Genomic DNA, 13816 nt, shown 5'->3' on the forward strand with positions numbered 1-13816 from the left:
AATGAAAAAGTAAGTCAGAGCAATAGGATCTCAACCACTGGGTAAAAGGAAGCCTCAATAGATTATTAAACTCATGATCATGTGACAAATCCTTAACTCACATCATCCACAAAAAAAAAGTTCAGTTGAATTACACTTTTAAATGTTAAAACTGTTTTTAAAAATTTTTCAAAAGCTTTATTTCGTATATTTACATGAAACCAATAGGACAGTTTTATTCTATTAATACAGAAAAATTCAGTAGTCACACAAATGGGTCATCACACTTTCTAAACAATGTTAATGATAAAGCAAATCATTTGATAGAACTTTAACAAATACATATTCTGTGTTCATAATCATTGTGTCTATGTCATTTGTTAAAATGTAAAGCATAGATTACTTGCCTTTTCCCCTCTAATTCTATATTTATAAGCATATTCTTCTAATAAGATTCTGGTAAAAATACAGTCATAAATTTTACCTACAACTTTAATTTTACCTATTCTGACATTAGGCAGAAATTTTTAAGATCTTATGTGTTAAAAAGATTATAGTGCTTAAAAAATAGTATAGAAAAATACTTTCCTATCTTTGGGTACAGAAAGCCTGCCTGTATATACTATAAGATGCAAAAGTAATAAAGAAAAGATGGGCACAATTGACTATGTAAAAATGAACAAAATGAAAAGACATGACAGAAAATATTTGCAATATATATAAATTACTAATATCAAAAATATATAAATTATTCCTGTCAGTCAATAAGGTCAATAAAACTCAGTCTTTAAAATGGGCAAAGGGTATAAATGAGTAGCTTATAGAAGAAATAATAATAAATGTATGAGAAGACATCAAATATCACAAAATATATATATTATAGCCGTAAAACACTATTTTCACAATCAGATTGTCAAAGTTAGAAAAAGATAGTGATTTAGATTATTGACAAGAATGTAACGAGAAACAGGCACTTCATGTAATGTTGGAGGGAGCATAAAGCCATACCTCCCGTGGGGTGGAATTTGGCAATTTCCACCAAACTTTAAAATATATATATATTTTTGAACTAGTAATTTTAATTTGAGAAATCTATCCTATACAAATATTTGCATAAATGTGCAAAACATCTGTTCAAGGATGTCTGTTGTAGCATTTTTTTATAATAAAAAATTTCAAACAACTAAAATTATGGTATATTCATATTATGAAATACTGGGTAACAATTAAAATGAATGAAGTAGACCTAAAAGCAAAAATATATTATACTGTATGTAATAGTTAGTGTATGCTTGGACAAAAGGTCTGGGAGGATTCACACCAAACTTTTAACAGTGATTCCCTTTCAGGACTTAGATTTGGAGCAGGCTGAAAGAAAACTTTGACTTCTTACTTTATCAACTTCTACGAAGTTAGAAATTTTGATAATGAACACATTAATTTTGTAATAAAAAACTTTTAACAAAGGGTGCTTAGGACACATGTTTTTTCAAAAGTATATGCAGATCCTGAGAAACAGTTAGCATCTAATTTCCTTGCTTATAAGTGGCTAACTGCTCGCCAGCTGCCAACTCCAGCCTTTCAACACTGGGTCCGGACGGTGAGGTGACGGCTGTGGTGTAACCTGCCTCAGCTTTCCTGACAGTTTTCCTAAGTTTCCATGCAGCAAGTGGAGAGCAGTTCTCTGTTCTTTTCGAAACAATAATCCTGCTCCTCTCACATCTAAATTCTGAGTGTGGAGCTTGACTTTAAGGGCAGAAATTGACAAAGAAAGGGATCGATAAAATCTATGTAAAATTTAAAACCTTTGTACATAAAAAGCCCTAAAAAATGTTAAAAGACAAAGTACTAAGAGGAGAAAATTATTTACAAAATAAATAACAAAGTTTAATATCTTTAAAATTAAATTTTTCATGTAAATATAGAAAGAAAAGATAGACACCTTGATATTAAATTGGGTCAAGGTCGTAAAAGGGACAATTCACAAAAAAAAGAAATACAGTTGTACAATAAGCCTATGAAAATGCAGTCAATTTACTAACAAACAAAAATATAAATTTTAACATAGATGCCTTTTTCATCTTTTATTTTAAAAATGAAAATATACAGGGTTGATGATGGTAAAAACAGACATTCTTGACTGTGGACCATAGAAATGTGACCAGGTGTAGAGTTTCTGATGGACAGTTTGTCCGTGTGAATCAGAGGCATCAAAGATATTTTTATGTTGACCTAGCAAGTCCGCAAAAATCATTTTATCTTAAGGAAATAATGAAAGACTTATAAGACTTGACTAAAAATTTATACCTTATAGCATTTTTAATAAGTCAAAATTGGAGATGATTTAAACATTTGAGAGGAGAAAATTTGTTAAGTAAATCATGATACAGACAAACTGAGTATGGGGGGGAAGGTCACAATAAACAATATAATCCCATTTTTGTTTGTCAAAAAGTGTGTGCTGGGTGTGTGTCTTTTGGAAGGATGTCCATCAGAGTGTTGGTCTCTGCGTGGTGTGATATGGCAATGGTTCTGTTGTGCTTGGTGTTTCTTGCCATTCTAATGTTTCTAAATTGAACATATATTGCTTTTCAATTTGATTTCTTTTTAATTCTAAGTAGGCCTCCCACTTAGGTAAAAGCTCCCAGAACTGAGGGTGGGTGGGGTTCCTGCCTTCACGTACGTGTGTGTGTGTGTGTGTGTGTGTGTGAGCTGCTAGGGAAAACCCACCGTTGACTCATTTCAGTTTCTCCCTCCCTGTCCTCACTGCCGTCCAGGGGCTGTCGCCTGCTCTATCATCACTGCCTCTTCTTCTCACCCAAACTAACACTCCTGGGGAACTAGACTAGAGGGAAGCGAATAAGAAGCAAAATCTCAGAGATTTTGCTCTGGGACCAATTCCTGTCCCTCACGAGAATCGGGTTGTGTTAACACCGTGGCAGTTCACACCAACCAAATGTCTTGAATTGGCAGATTTTAGAGCAGCAGGAAACTCGGGAAGCGATCTGGTCTCCTTTTTGCATTTCTGTTGAGGGTCCTGAGCCCTGGGAAGTTCTAGGGTGTGCCTGGCCCCCTCATCCAAGTCAGCAGCCCACTCCCCAGCCTCTGGGACACTGTCTGCTTCCTACCGAGACTTCAGAGTCCTCTCTGCCTCCCACACCTCATGTACCCCTCAACTTAGGATTCACTGAGTCCAGCCTCACCCTCCTCTGTAGCATCCATTTCCTCCTCGGTACCTCCACTTGTGCCCTTATTACAGCTTCCCACAAGATAAGGTGAGAAATGTGGAAAAGGAGGCAGGTATGTAGCATTTTGTACTGAAACTGAGTACGCTGTGGCTTCAGTGATGATGAGGAAGTCCACCCCGTGTCTGCTTGCAGCCCAGTCCTGTTGGTATTCAGCCTGGCAGGGTCTGGGTGGTCACACCAGAAGCAGCATGAGCATCAGGCCAGGGCTATTCTCACCACCAGGCAGTGAGTGGGTGTTCTGACAAAGGTGGCCTCAGCCACCAGTGCATGGTGCACGGTGGGAGACCTCCGTCTCTGAGAGCCAAGTCCTCTGCCAGGAGTTACCTCCTCTGGGGCAGAAACTGAGTTTTCTTTGCCTTTTGTGTTTCCCACCCACTCAGCAAGCAAGAGAGAATCGACCCACGGAAATGGTTGCTGTGTGAAGCCTGGGTACCTGAAATGAGAGTCGCTCGGCCTGGAAGTCCCCTGGGGGGGTAAACGTCTCAGAGAGGAGAAGGAAGTATGATCAGCCATCTCAGCTGTGTAACCACGTGGCTTCAGAGAAGGGAGCTTCGAGCCAACAGGTACTGGTTATGCTGATCTGGGCGCTCAGTTCATGTTGGTGAGCTCGGCTTCCACGTTTGTGACAGAGGACAAACACTTCATGCTCAAGCTTACTGGGGGAGTCAGACGAGGTGATGGTGACCAGCGTCTTGGGCAGTGCCTGGCCCTGGGGAGAGCCTCAATAAACATCAAATTTCTCTCCTGTTTGCCACTCCGTTCCTGAGAGAGGGGCTTACTTAAGAAAAGAAGGGAGGGGACAAACGGAGAAGATTTGCCCTCAGACATAAGCCAGGAAAGCTTGTGGTTCTCAGGGCTTTTGAATGCTTTCCAGCAAGAAAGTCGGGGCCTTAAGACTGACAAGCACTAAGAAGCTTGATGAGACTTTTTAGGATGTGTATTGCTTTTCTCTGCTTTTTATTTTTGTGGCCTTCCTCTCCCTACTTGTTTCTCAGGGTAGCTGAGCTAGAACTTCAGGGGGACCTGTGAGTCTGTGATCAGAGAAGCAGTGTCGCAGGGGACACAGGGAAACAGTGCTTCAAAGCAGCTGGGCTGGGGAGCATGAACCAGGACACAGAAGGCGGTGCGGCTGCCCAGGGGAGAGGGATACAGTGGAGGAGAGCGGGATGGAGACGCCAGCTGCCCTGAGCCCCAAGAAGGGTCCACAGTGGCTGGAAGTCCATGCAACTCCCCAACAAACAGCAAGAACCCAGTAAATGCCAGTTGTGTGGACAACTGAAGGGAGACAGTGAAAGAAGCAGTGGTGTGATGGAACTCAAGCTGGAGGACCCAGTGCGAGTTCTGGCTTTTCTACTTGCTAGCCGTGTGCTCGTCCAAGTGCCTCGGTGAGCTTCAGTTTCATCAAGTCTAAAATGGTGAGGTTGGGGCGGGGCAATCCCTCTGCTTGCTCGATTTAGCTCAAAAGGTTGTGGTAAGGGTGTGATAAACTCACCGGTGAGAAGCCTACACTGTACGCCAGAAAGTTCAGGGTGGCGCCGGGACGGTGTGAGTGGCCATCAGAAACTTATGGGGCCCTGTAATGAAGAGGAATATGAAACAGAATATATAACTGAATCACGATGCTGTACACCGGCAACCAATACAGCATTGTAAATCAGCTATAGTTCTATTTTAAAAACGTTTTTTAAAAAAACTTATGGGGAAACATCAAAGGAAGCTTTCTGGGATTAGTTCAACCACAGCCAGGTCCCACACCAGGAGAGAGGGCAATCTCTTCAGGGTCAGGTGAGCTGGGCAGAAAAGAGAAGGGTCACCATCACCACAGGGCAATCCAGCAGCTCCTGGGGTGGTTTTATTTCAGAAGACCCTGGGGCAAAGTTTCTGCCTGCTGCTGCCACCTGCTGGTAATAAACTGAACTGCACCCTTGCTAATAACACTGTTGGCGGTTCGAACGTCTTAACCTTTGCATACAAACTGCATTTGTGCAGTGTTTCAGTTTACAATTTTTCCCCTCTCAAAAATGATATTCTTCTTTTAACTGAAGTACAGACAGTTACGATGTGTCAATTTCTGGTGTACAGCCCAATGTCCCAGTCATGCACTGATACTCTTTCATCCACACAGTTTCCTTGCAGTATAAGCATTTTTGTAGATTTAAAAAAACAAAGCTTGGAGGAGTTAAATGAATTCTGCAGAGACTTAACCAGGAAATGACTCGTTTCTCTGATTCTAAGACCTGTGTTCTTTCTGCCGTCACTAGGGGTGTGTCAGTCAGTTCTGCCACTACTATGGTGGGTCTCAGAATCTGAGCCTGGGATTCTCCTGACCTCTGCTGCTACCACACCTCTCCTCCACAGCCCCAAACCCCCAATATCCTATCTGTATCTGAGGCTGCCAGCGTGCAGGGGTGGTAGGGCTACAAAGGTAAGCTAGGCCTGCGCCGTCCCTGTCCTCCCAGAGATCTCAGACTGAGGAGGGAGGTGAGACAGGCATCCAGGGACCCCGGGGCCTGTGAGAAGTGCCACAGACAGGCTCAGGTGGAATTCACGGGAGGTCAAGGAGGCTCCAGCTGGGAGATGTGGTGGCTGAGCTGGACCTTAAAAGACTAACACGATGCAAGTTCATAAAGAGGTCGATAAATGACATCCCAGGCTGAGGGCCCAAGAAGAGGGAAGCCTCAATGGGGACAAGCATCAGTGTGAGGGGAGGAGGTGCTCCTGTTTGGCGGAGGAGAGACGTGGGCAGTGATGCTGGGCGTGGAGACTGGGGGCAGGCTGAGATTCACACTACTTTCTAAGGGCCATTCATGCTTCATGGTTTCCACTAACTCATTTAACAAATTCTTATTGTGACAGACACATATTCTGTTTCTAAGGATCATAGCAAAACCAACACTTTGTCACATAGCATTCATTTATTTATTCAGTGGATATTTGCTGACTGCCTACTTTCCCTGTGCCAGGCGCTCTTCCAGGCCCTGGGATTTGTCCCTGCCCACACTGAACTTACATTCTAGTGGAGACACAATGTACAACATAGAGAAGTAACACGTAAGGAGGAGGGTACAGCTCAGTGGTAGACCGCGTGCTTCGCATGCACGGGGTCCTGGGTTCAATCCCTAGTACATCAATTAAATAAATAAATAAACCTAATTACCTCCCCCCCACAAATTAGCATATGAACATTTAGGTGGTGAAAATGGGGGAGAAAATGAGGAAAGGCCTGCGTGGGCCTCGGTTATCTTTGCAGCCCTGCCACCGCTGGAGTTTGGGGCCTGAGAAGAGGCCAAGAGAACCCCAGGCTCATTTTGCAATGCAAGGGGCGGGGGTTTGCACTTTTCGAGAGGTGGCCACAAAGGTCGCGGTGGAAGTGGCTGAGTAAAGACCTGAGGGGGTGAGGAAGGGAGAGGGTGTGTTGGGGAGTGGTGCCCCAGGCAGGGCAACATGTGAGCAGAGGCCCTGAGGTGGGGCCACAGTGTTTGGGGATGGGGTGTGTATGGGACGTGGTGGCGGGGGGGGGGGGGGGGGGGGGAGGGAAGAGCGGGAGGTGGAGGAGGGGCAGGCGGTAGGAAGTCACAAGAGGCTCTGTTCCAAGCAGGAGCAACTCAGGGCTGCCAGCCTTGAAGGCGCATACTTTCTGCAGATTTTAAAGCAGTGGGGAAGGAGCCTTTACTGCAGTCCTACTCTGTAGATCCAGGTGTGGGGAGGTGAGGCCAGGGGGCCCAGCACACACACAAGTGGCATAGAATAACCACCGCACTGTTACGCTCGCAGAATCTGCGGGCAAGCTCTTCCCTGTCCTGTGGCCCCTGGCACCTCCACTGGGAAGGCCCAAATGGCAGGAGGGGCGCGGGGCCCTGGGAGGGCTGGGCCTGCATGAGGCACGTCCAACACTGACTTTGTTCATAGGCCTGATGCCGGCAACAGGTGGGCTGAGGGACTGTCCAGAGTACCCTCCACGGCCCTTCATGCAGCAGTGCGGGGGCTTCCTTCTGAGAAGGAGGGGCCGCCAGAGAGCCAGCGTTCCGAGAGGAGCAGGCCCAAGTGCCCGGCCGGCTACGGCCCAGCCTCAGGAGACCTACAGCATCATGTCCGGCATTCAGCCGGCTGAAGGAGTCCCAGAGCTCAGACGCCAGGGGAGGGGCCAGGCCCCACGTCTCGATGGGAAGTAGCTCCAAAAGATAGCAGCCTTTTAAAAACACCACCACAATGAACCTTGAGGCAAGTCGGAGCAGGGTTACCGTAGACATGAGGTTTTAATTAGAAAGCAGACCCAAGCCGCCTTTAACCCCATGCTCGGGGAAAGAGGTCTTCCACCTGTGCGTTTCCAGGCCTTTGAAAAAACAGCTCCAGTGAACATGGGAGTGCATCGTTCACAGCAGCCAATGTATGGACACAACCCAAGGGTCCATTGCATGAAATGGAATATTTTTCATCCTTTAGAAGGAAGGAGCTCCTGCCATTTTGACAACATAAATAATGGTGGGCAATTTGCTACGTCGTAGAAGGACAAAGACTGCGTGGTCCCACTTACGGGAGGTCTCTAAGATAGTCAACCTCGTGGCCGCAGAGAATACAGTGTGGTTACCAGGGGCTGGGGGGAGGGGAGGCGGGGAGCTGTTGTTCAGTGGGTGTAAAGTTTCAGTTACATGGGATGGATAAGCTCCAGAGCTCTGCTGCCTAGTTAACAGCGCAGCACTGAGCACCTCAACGTCTGTTAGGAGGGTCGAGCCCGTGTTACGTGTTTTCTTTCCCCCAAGCTTTACTGAGATACACTTGACACGTAACATTGTGTAAGTTCAAGGCGCACAGCCTGGTGATTGGATGCACGGGTATGTTGCAAAATGATTATCATAATAAAGTTAGTTAACAGCTCCGTCACCGCACATACTTATGTGTGTGTGTGTTAAGAACATTCAGGACCTACTGTCTTTGCAGCTGTCAAGTATATAATACACTATTGTTAACAGTAGTCACCATGCTGTACATCAGATCCCCAGAACGTTTTCCTTTTATGACTAGAAGTTCACACACTTTGACTAGCATCTCCCCATCTCCCCCACTCCCAGCCCCTGGCAACCACTAATCTATTCTCTGCTTCTATGAGTTTGGCTTTTTTATGTTTTTATTATTTTTTTGGAGCGGGTGTGTAGTTAGGTTTATGTATTTATTTATTTTTAGAGGAGGTATTGGGGATTGAACCCAGGACCTCATGCATGCTAAGCATGCACTCTACCACTTGAGATATGCCCTCCCCCCAGGGTTAACTTTTTTAGATTGTTCATCTAAGTGAGATCGTACAGTATTTATCTTTCTCTGTCTGACTTATTTCACTTAGCAGAACACCCTCCAGGTCCATCCATGTTGCCACAAATGGCAGGACTTCCTCCTTTTTTATGGCTGATTTATGTATTTTCTTTAACGGTTCATCCATCAAGGGACATTTAGGCTGTTTCCCTGTCTTGCTATTGTAAGTAATGCTGCTTTGTACAAGGGATGCAGTTATCTCTTTGAGCTAGTGATTTTATTTCCCTCGGATATAAACCCATAAATGAGATTGCTAGATCATATGGTAGTTCTATTTTTAGTTTTTTTGAGGAACCTCCATGCTGTTTTCCATAATGGCTGTACCATCCTGTTAAGTGTTCTTATAGCAAAACAAACAAATCAACGAAGGGACACAAGCAAACCTTGGAAGGTGTTGGATGTGTCTGTTACCTGGGTCGTGGTGATGGTGTCATGGATCTTTGCATATATCCAAACTCATCAAATTGTACACATTAAATATGTGTAGCCCTTTCTCTATCAAATATACGTTAATAAAGCTGTTTAAAAAAAAAAAGAAAAAGAACAGCTCTGCAGAAGGGCCCCGGAAAGGGGGCTGCATCCTAGACCTTCTCATGCTGTGGGCTGTGTCTGTAAATGTGTAAGTGATCCCTCCTTCCTCCCCAAGGGGGAGGGGGCAGTGTCGGTGCCAAATGTGTGCCAAGTACGTATTAATAAACTCTGAACCATATTGGCAGCTTTGTGGTTTTCTGCAGTCTTTTGCAGCCTGGAAAACGTTTTCCGATTAGAAGCCCCTGCTGTTTTATCTATTACACGTGAAACTGAATAAGTCTCCACACGTCCACTGGGAGTTGGTGAGTAACATCAGAGTGTGCAGCGAGGGGGAAGGAATTAAAAAGGGAGCTAATGTCATCCATGGGGAATAGCTGAGGGGAGGGAAAAACCGCTCCGGAGGAGAAGGGCTGCTGGAGGATTTTTTGCCGTGTATTACGGCCACTCCAGCAGGAGCACACGTCTGCCGTCCGCGCCCCTGACATGTAAAAGGCAGCTGCTCAGAATGGTACACATGGGCTGACTTACAGGGAGAAAAATTTTATCTCACAAGGCAGATTTGATTTCCTGAGACCATATGCTTGCTTTTCTTTTTCCCAAAGAGCCCACGATCTCATGTGGGAAAAATTCAGTTTTATTGGCTTTCGGAGAAGAGGGAATTGGAAATGTTAGCTAAATACAGACCACATGGACCAGAATCTCAATGCACTCCCCCAGGGCTGTGGATGCCTTTCGTGCTATGAAGCTGCAGATCTGTGGACAGAAAGGCAAAACTGAGAAGAGCTGTGGCTGGGAACAAGGAAATGTGGGCTCTGGTCCCTGCTCTGCTGCTTACCTCCTCCAAACCGCGCTTTGCCTGTCATGTGGGGGGAGGGCGAGATTTGCCCCGTTTATCTTGCAAAACCAACGTGAGCATCTAAGGGGCACCGAATGTGACACTGACTTAGGATTCAAAAGGGGCCAGGTATTGTTATTATATGAAGATGACACAGTCTGACCACACCTAAGGTATTCACCTGTCCATTTTTTAAGCAAGTATTACATGAATGCTGTATTAGGACATTCTGTCTGTAAGTGGCATAAAGCCAACTGAAAAGTCCTTCCTCAAAATAGGGAAGCCATTAGTTCATTTATCGATTCCTTCATTCAGTCAGTAAGTTGACAACACTTTGAGTCCCTGCTATGTGACAGTTGCTCTTCTCAGAATTGGAGACACAGCAGCAAACAAAACAGTCAAGTTTCTCATAGGATATACATGCTAATGAGGAGATGCAGATAATATTAGCCACATATATATGTACTTTTTCCAGTGGTGGTAAGGCAAGGGGACACAGAGTGACAAGGAAGCATCATTTAAGGGAGGACTGGTCAGGGATGGCCTAACAGAAAAGGTAGCAGTTGAGCAGAGCCTTGAAGGAAAGAGGGAGCAAACCATGCAGTGATCTGATGGAAGAGCATCCCAGGGAGCAGAAACAGCAAGTGCAAAGGCCCTGAGGTGGCAGGCAAAGGCCAGTGAGGATAGAGTGGGCTGAGCTAAGGGGAGAGTGGTGAGAGATGAGGTGAGGGGAGCAAGTGGGTCACGCAGGGCCTGTGAGTCAAGGTAAGGATGTTGCAGTTGAAGAGAGAGCTCTTAGAGGGTTCTGAGCAGAGCAGTGGTATTATCTGACCTATGATTTTACCAGGACCTCCGTGGAGAATGGTGCACACGGGACGAGAGTGGAGGCATTGCAGTGGTCTGAGCAGGAGGTCCAGGAAGTAGCAGCAGACAAACGGAGGGGGATGGATCTCAAAGGCAGTGCTGGTGGGACGTGCTTATGGATTGGATGTAGGGTACAGGGTACCACAAAGGTCTAGGGTGGTTCCAGCACAGCTGGATCCCTGAGCTCAAATAATAAAGCCAGGACTCTGTCTTTCTGGAACCCTTGGCTCTGCTGTCTTCTGTGTTGGCTTCATTTTCAGGTGGGCACTTCCACATAGTGATAAGTATGACCCCAGCCCCTGTGACCACTTCAGGAAGCCCTCTCAGAAAAGCAAGGAAGGCTTTGTCTCAAAAGTCTCCATAGATGTCCTCTCTGGTCTCATTGGTTTGAACAGGGTCATGTGCTCACCCTGAACCAATGAGAATGGCCGGGGGGTGGAATCACATAAGCCACATGTTCCCTTCCTAGGACGGTGGGTAGAGTTAGCTTCCCTTCAGCTCGGGGTGGTGGTGGGGGCGGGGGAAGGGATGCAGATAATGGAAGGAAAACCAAGAGTGGCTCCAGAGAGAGGGGTGGCTGGGTGTGGCTGGCCACCGCCATGTGCAGTGCCATCAGGGGAGCTTTAGCAAGGGCATCCGGGGCAAATGGAAGGAGGGAAACATCAAAGATGCAAATTGGTGAAACATCACCGCTGGCAGACGGAGGCCAGAGATCATTCTGGAAGAATTTAGGCAATGATGTTAATAGAAATAGGGGATCCAAAGTATGTTTGCTTGCAAAGGGCTGAGATGCTGAGTTAGGTTTTGGACGTGTAAGACACATACACGACTAACCACGAGTTAAGGCAGAAGGAAATAGATGTTAAATGAGAGAGCAAGGGAAACACACAGGGGAAGCTGTCACTGCGGCACCTGCAGGTCAGAATGGAGAGAGGACAGCAGTCAGGCAGACGGTTAGCCCTGGCTCTCAGCAGACCAGGAGTGGCGTTTCACTGTCACTGACAACGAGCACTTGGTTATCCGCAGCCACTGCCCCCCCCCCCCCCCGCCCCGGTGTGCTGCATCTTTTCAGTCATTAGCTCCTCCAGCAGTCAGTGCCCCAAGCTGCTAGTAGGTGGCCCGTCTGCCGGCACAGTTTCCCTCTCCATCCTTGCCCCAGGCACAACCTTCTGCTTCTGCAGCGAGACAGCCAAGGGTTGAGAGCAAAGAGTGCTTTGTCTGGCTGCAGATGGAAGACTAGAGAAACCTGAGTGGTTTCAGGGGAGAAGCTGGTGGCAAAGCGGGGGTCCACCCATAATTAAAGCCCCACCCAGCACCTCTCCTAAAGGAGAAGCAAAAGACAACTGGTGCAACTTCTCCCTGCGGAGAAAGGAACCCACTCCCGTTTGTGGAAAAGAAGGGAGAGAATTAAATGAGAATATGCTGCATCAGTTAACGCTTCCTGGGGAAAGATAAGAGGGGCGAAAAATCAGAATTAGATCACACCAACCAAAGCAATTAAGGAGAATAAGATGTGCTTTTACAAATATCAGGGGAAAGGAGATTATGGAGAGGAAATAAGACTTAATAAATGCAGAGGACCATGAAATTAATGATGACCACACATGGCTGAAATATCCAATTCATTCTTTGTTAGCCTTTAACTAGGAAAACAAAGAAAAGAAATCGAGCAATTAAAAAGCAAGGACAACTTGAGAAAAGAGTGGAGAGGCTGCTGGCAGGGAGGAGGTTTCTACCCCTCTGATCCTCAAACTTTGCAGGCAATTTCTTGGGACCCGACACACAGGGCTCATGTAACAGCCCCAGCCCAGCGTCTGCACTGGTGAGCGTGGTGCACTCAGTTTCCTGAGTTTAATGAATTGATGGAGCTGAGGAAAGAGAGCAGAGTGAGGAGGGGAGGCGGGGAGGAGAGACTCCTAAGCTGTGGTGAGTTTGCAACCATCATAATGGCCCCAAACTAAGATCAGCTAATCGTCAGTGTGGCCCCTCTCCTCCCACACTTCTCACTCTTCTCACTCTGCTTCCCTCTCTCCTTCCTCCTCCAGGGTTTACTCTCCAGTGTTTAGTGCCCATTCTTGGCTTTTTTCCTGTGAAGAGCCCACCCATAAGATTGTCCTGTTTCTGAGAAATGGGAGAACGTACGGACAGGCTGGGATGCGCTGAGAAGCAAAAGTGGCTTGTCCTTTTTTGCTTAAGTGGGGAGATCAAGTTGATTTCTATAACTTACAACCAAAAGTCCTGACTTACACGGGTAGGTTCTATGACAGACACTGCGGATGCAAGGGTATGAAGACAAGGGCACTGCTCTTAAAGAGATCACAGCCCCATAAGAGAGACATCACACAGACGCAAATCCTTGCAATACAGTGCAATGAATGTAATCAAGGTGGACATCTGGAGGAGGCGCCTGGACGGCTCAGAGGAGGAGGAAGCTACTCTGCTCAGGTGGACCAGTGAAGGCTTCTCAAGGTGTCCCGTGCTTGCTTCTGACAGATGACTGGGATTTTGATGAGTGGCAAAGGAGAGCTTTTCAGACAGCAGGAACCCCAAGTGCAGAGGCCAAGAGGCATCAACAGCGTGGGGCATCCAGGAGGTAGGTCATTGCCTTTCATTTCTAAATCTTTCCAATATCTACAGCCTCCAGTGGCCTAATATCTTCCTGTAACTCAAATATTTTTTGCTCAGAAGTGTTTTAGGAATAGATTGAACTTGTGGCCACCCTCCCCTCCCTGAACTGCATTACGCAGAAGACTGAAATGTAAGGACAGTGCTTAACCAAGCACAGGCTTCCTGACTTGGTGGCTGCAGAGGTCGGTGAGGGGACTCAAGGGCTGGCGAGTGCCTCCTGTGTCTAGAATAGCTTCCTCCTCTGCTTCCAGTGGAAGGCACTGGGAGTGCACAGCACCTCATACACCACCTTCTCCCTCGTTTGTTTGGGGGGGTGCCATGCCGAGCACACAGACACAGCTCCTGCCTTCCCAGAGACTAGAGGCCCGAATCATCACAGAAAGGGAGGGACAGCTGCCAAGGAGGGGAAGCTGGAAGGAGGGGC

The 13816-nt window shown here is 46.6% G+C and overlaps 1 long non-coding RNA gene across 3 annotated transcripts in view; it reads left to right on the forward strand.

Moving 5' to 3' along the window:
* Positions 1-3661: 3661 nt before the first annotated feature.
* Positions 3662-13816, forward strand: part of LOC106729018 — a 40581-nt gene continuing 30426 nt past the window's right edge. For all 3 annotated transcript variants that reach the window (XR_004322597.1, XR_004322596.1, XR_004322598.1), the window contains exons 1-3: positions 3662-3790; positions 9269-9367; positions 13258-13357. This is a non-coding gene — a long non-coding RNA (uncharacterized LOC106729018). The remainder of the gene's footprint in view (positions 3791-9268; positions 9368-13257; positions 13358-13816) is intronic.

The sequence above is a fragment of the Camelus ferus genome, chromosome 9, assembly GCF_009834535.1.
Source record: "Camelus ferus isolate YT-003-E chromosome 9, BCGSAC_Cfer_1.0, whole genome shotgun sequence".
Classification (NCBI taxonomy): Eukaryota; Metazoa; Chordata; class Mammalia; order Artiodactyla; family Camelidae; genus Camelus; species Camelus ferus.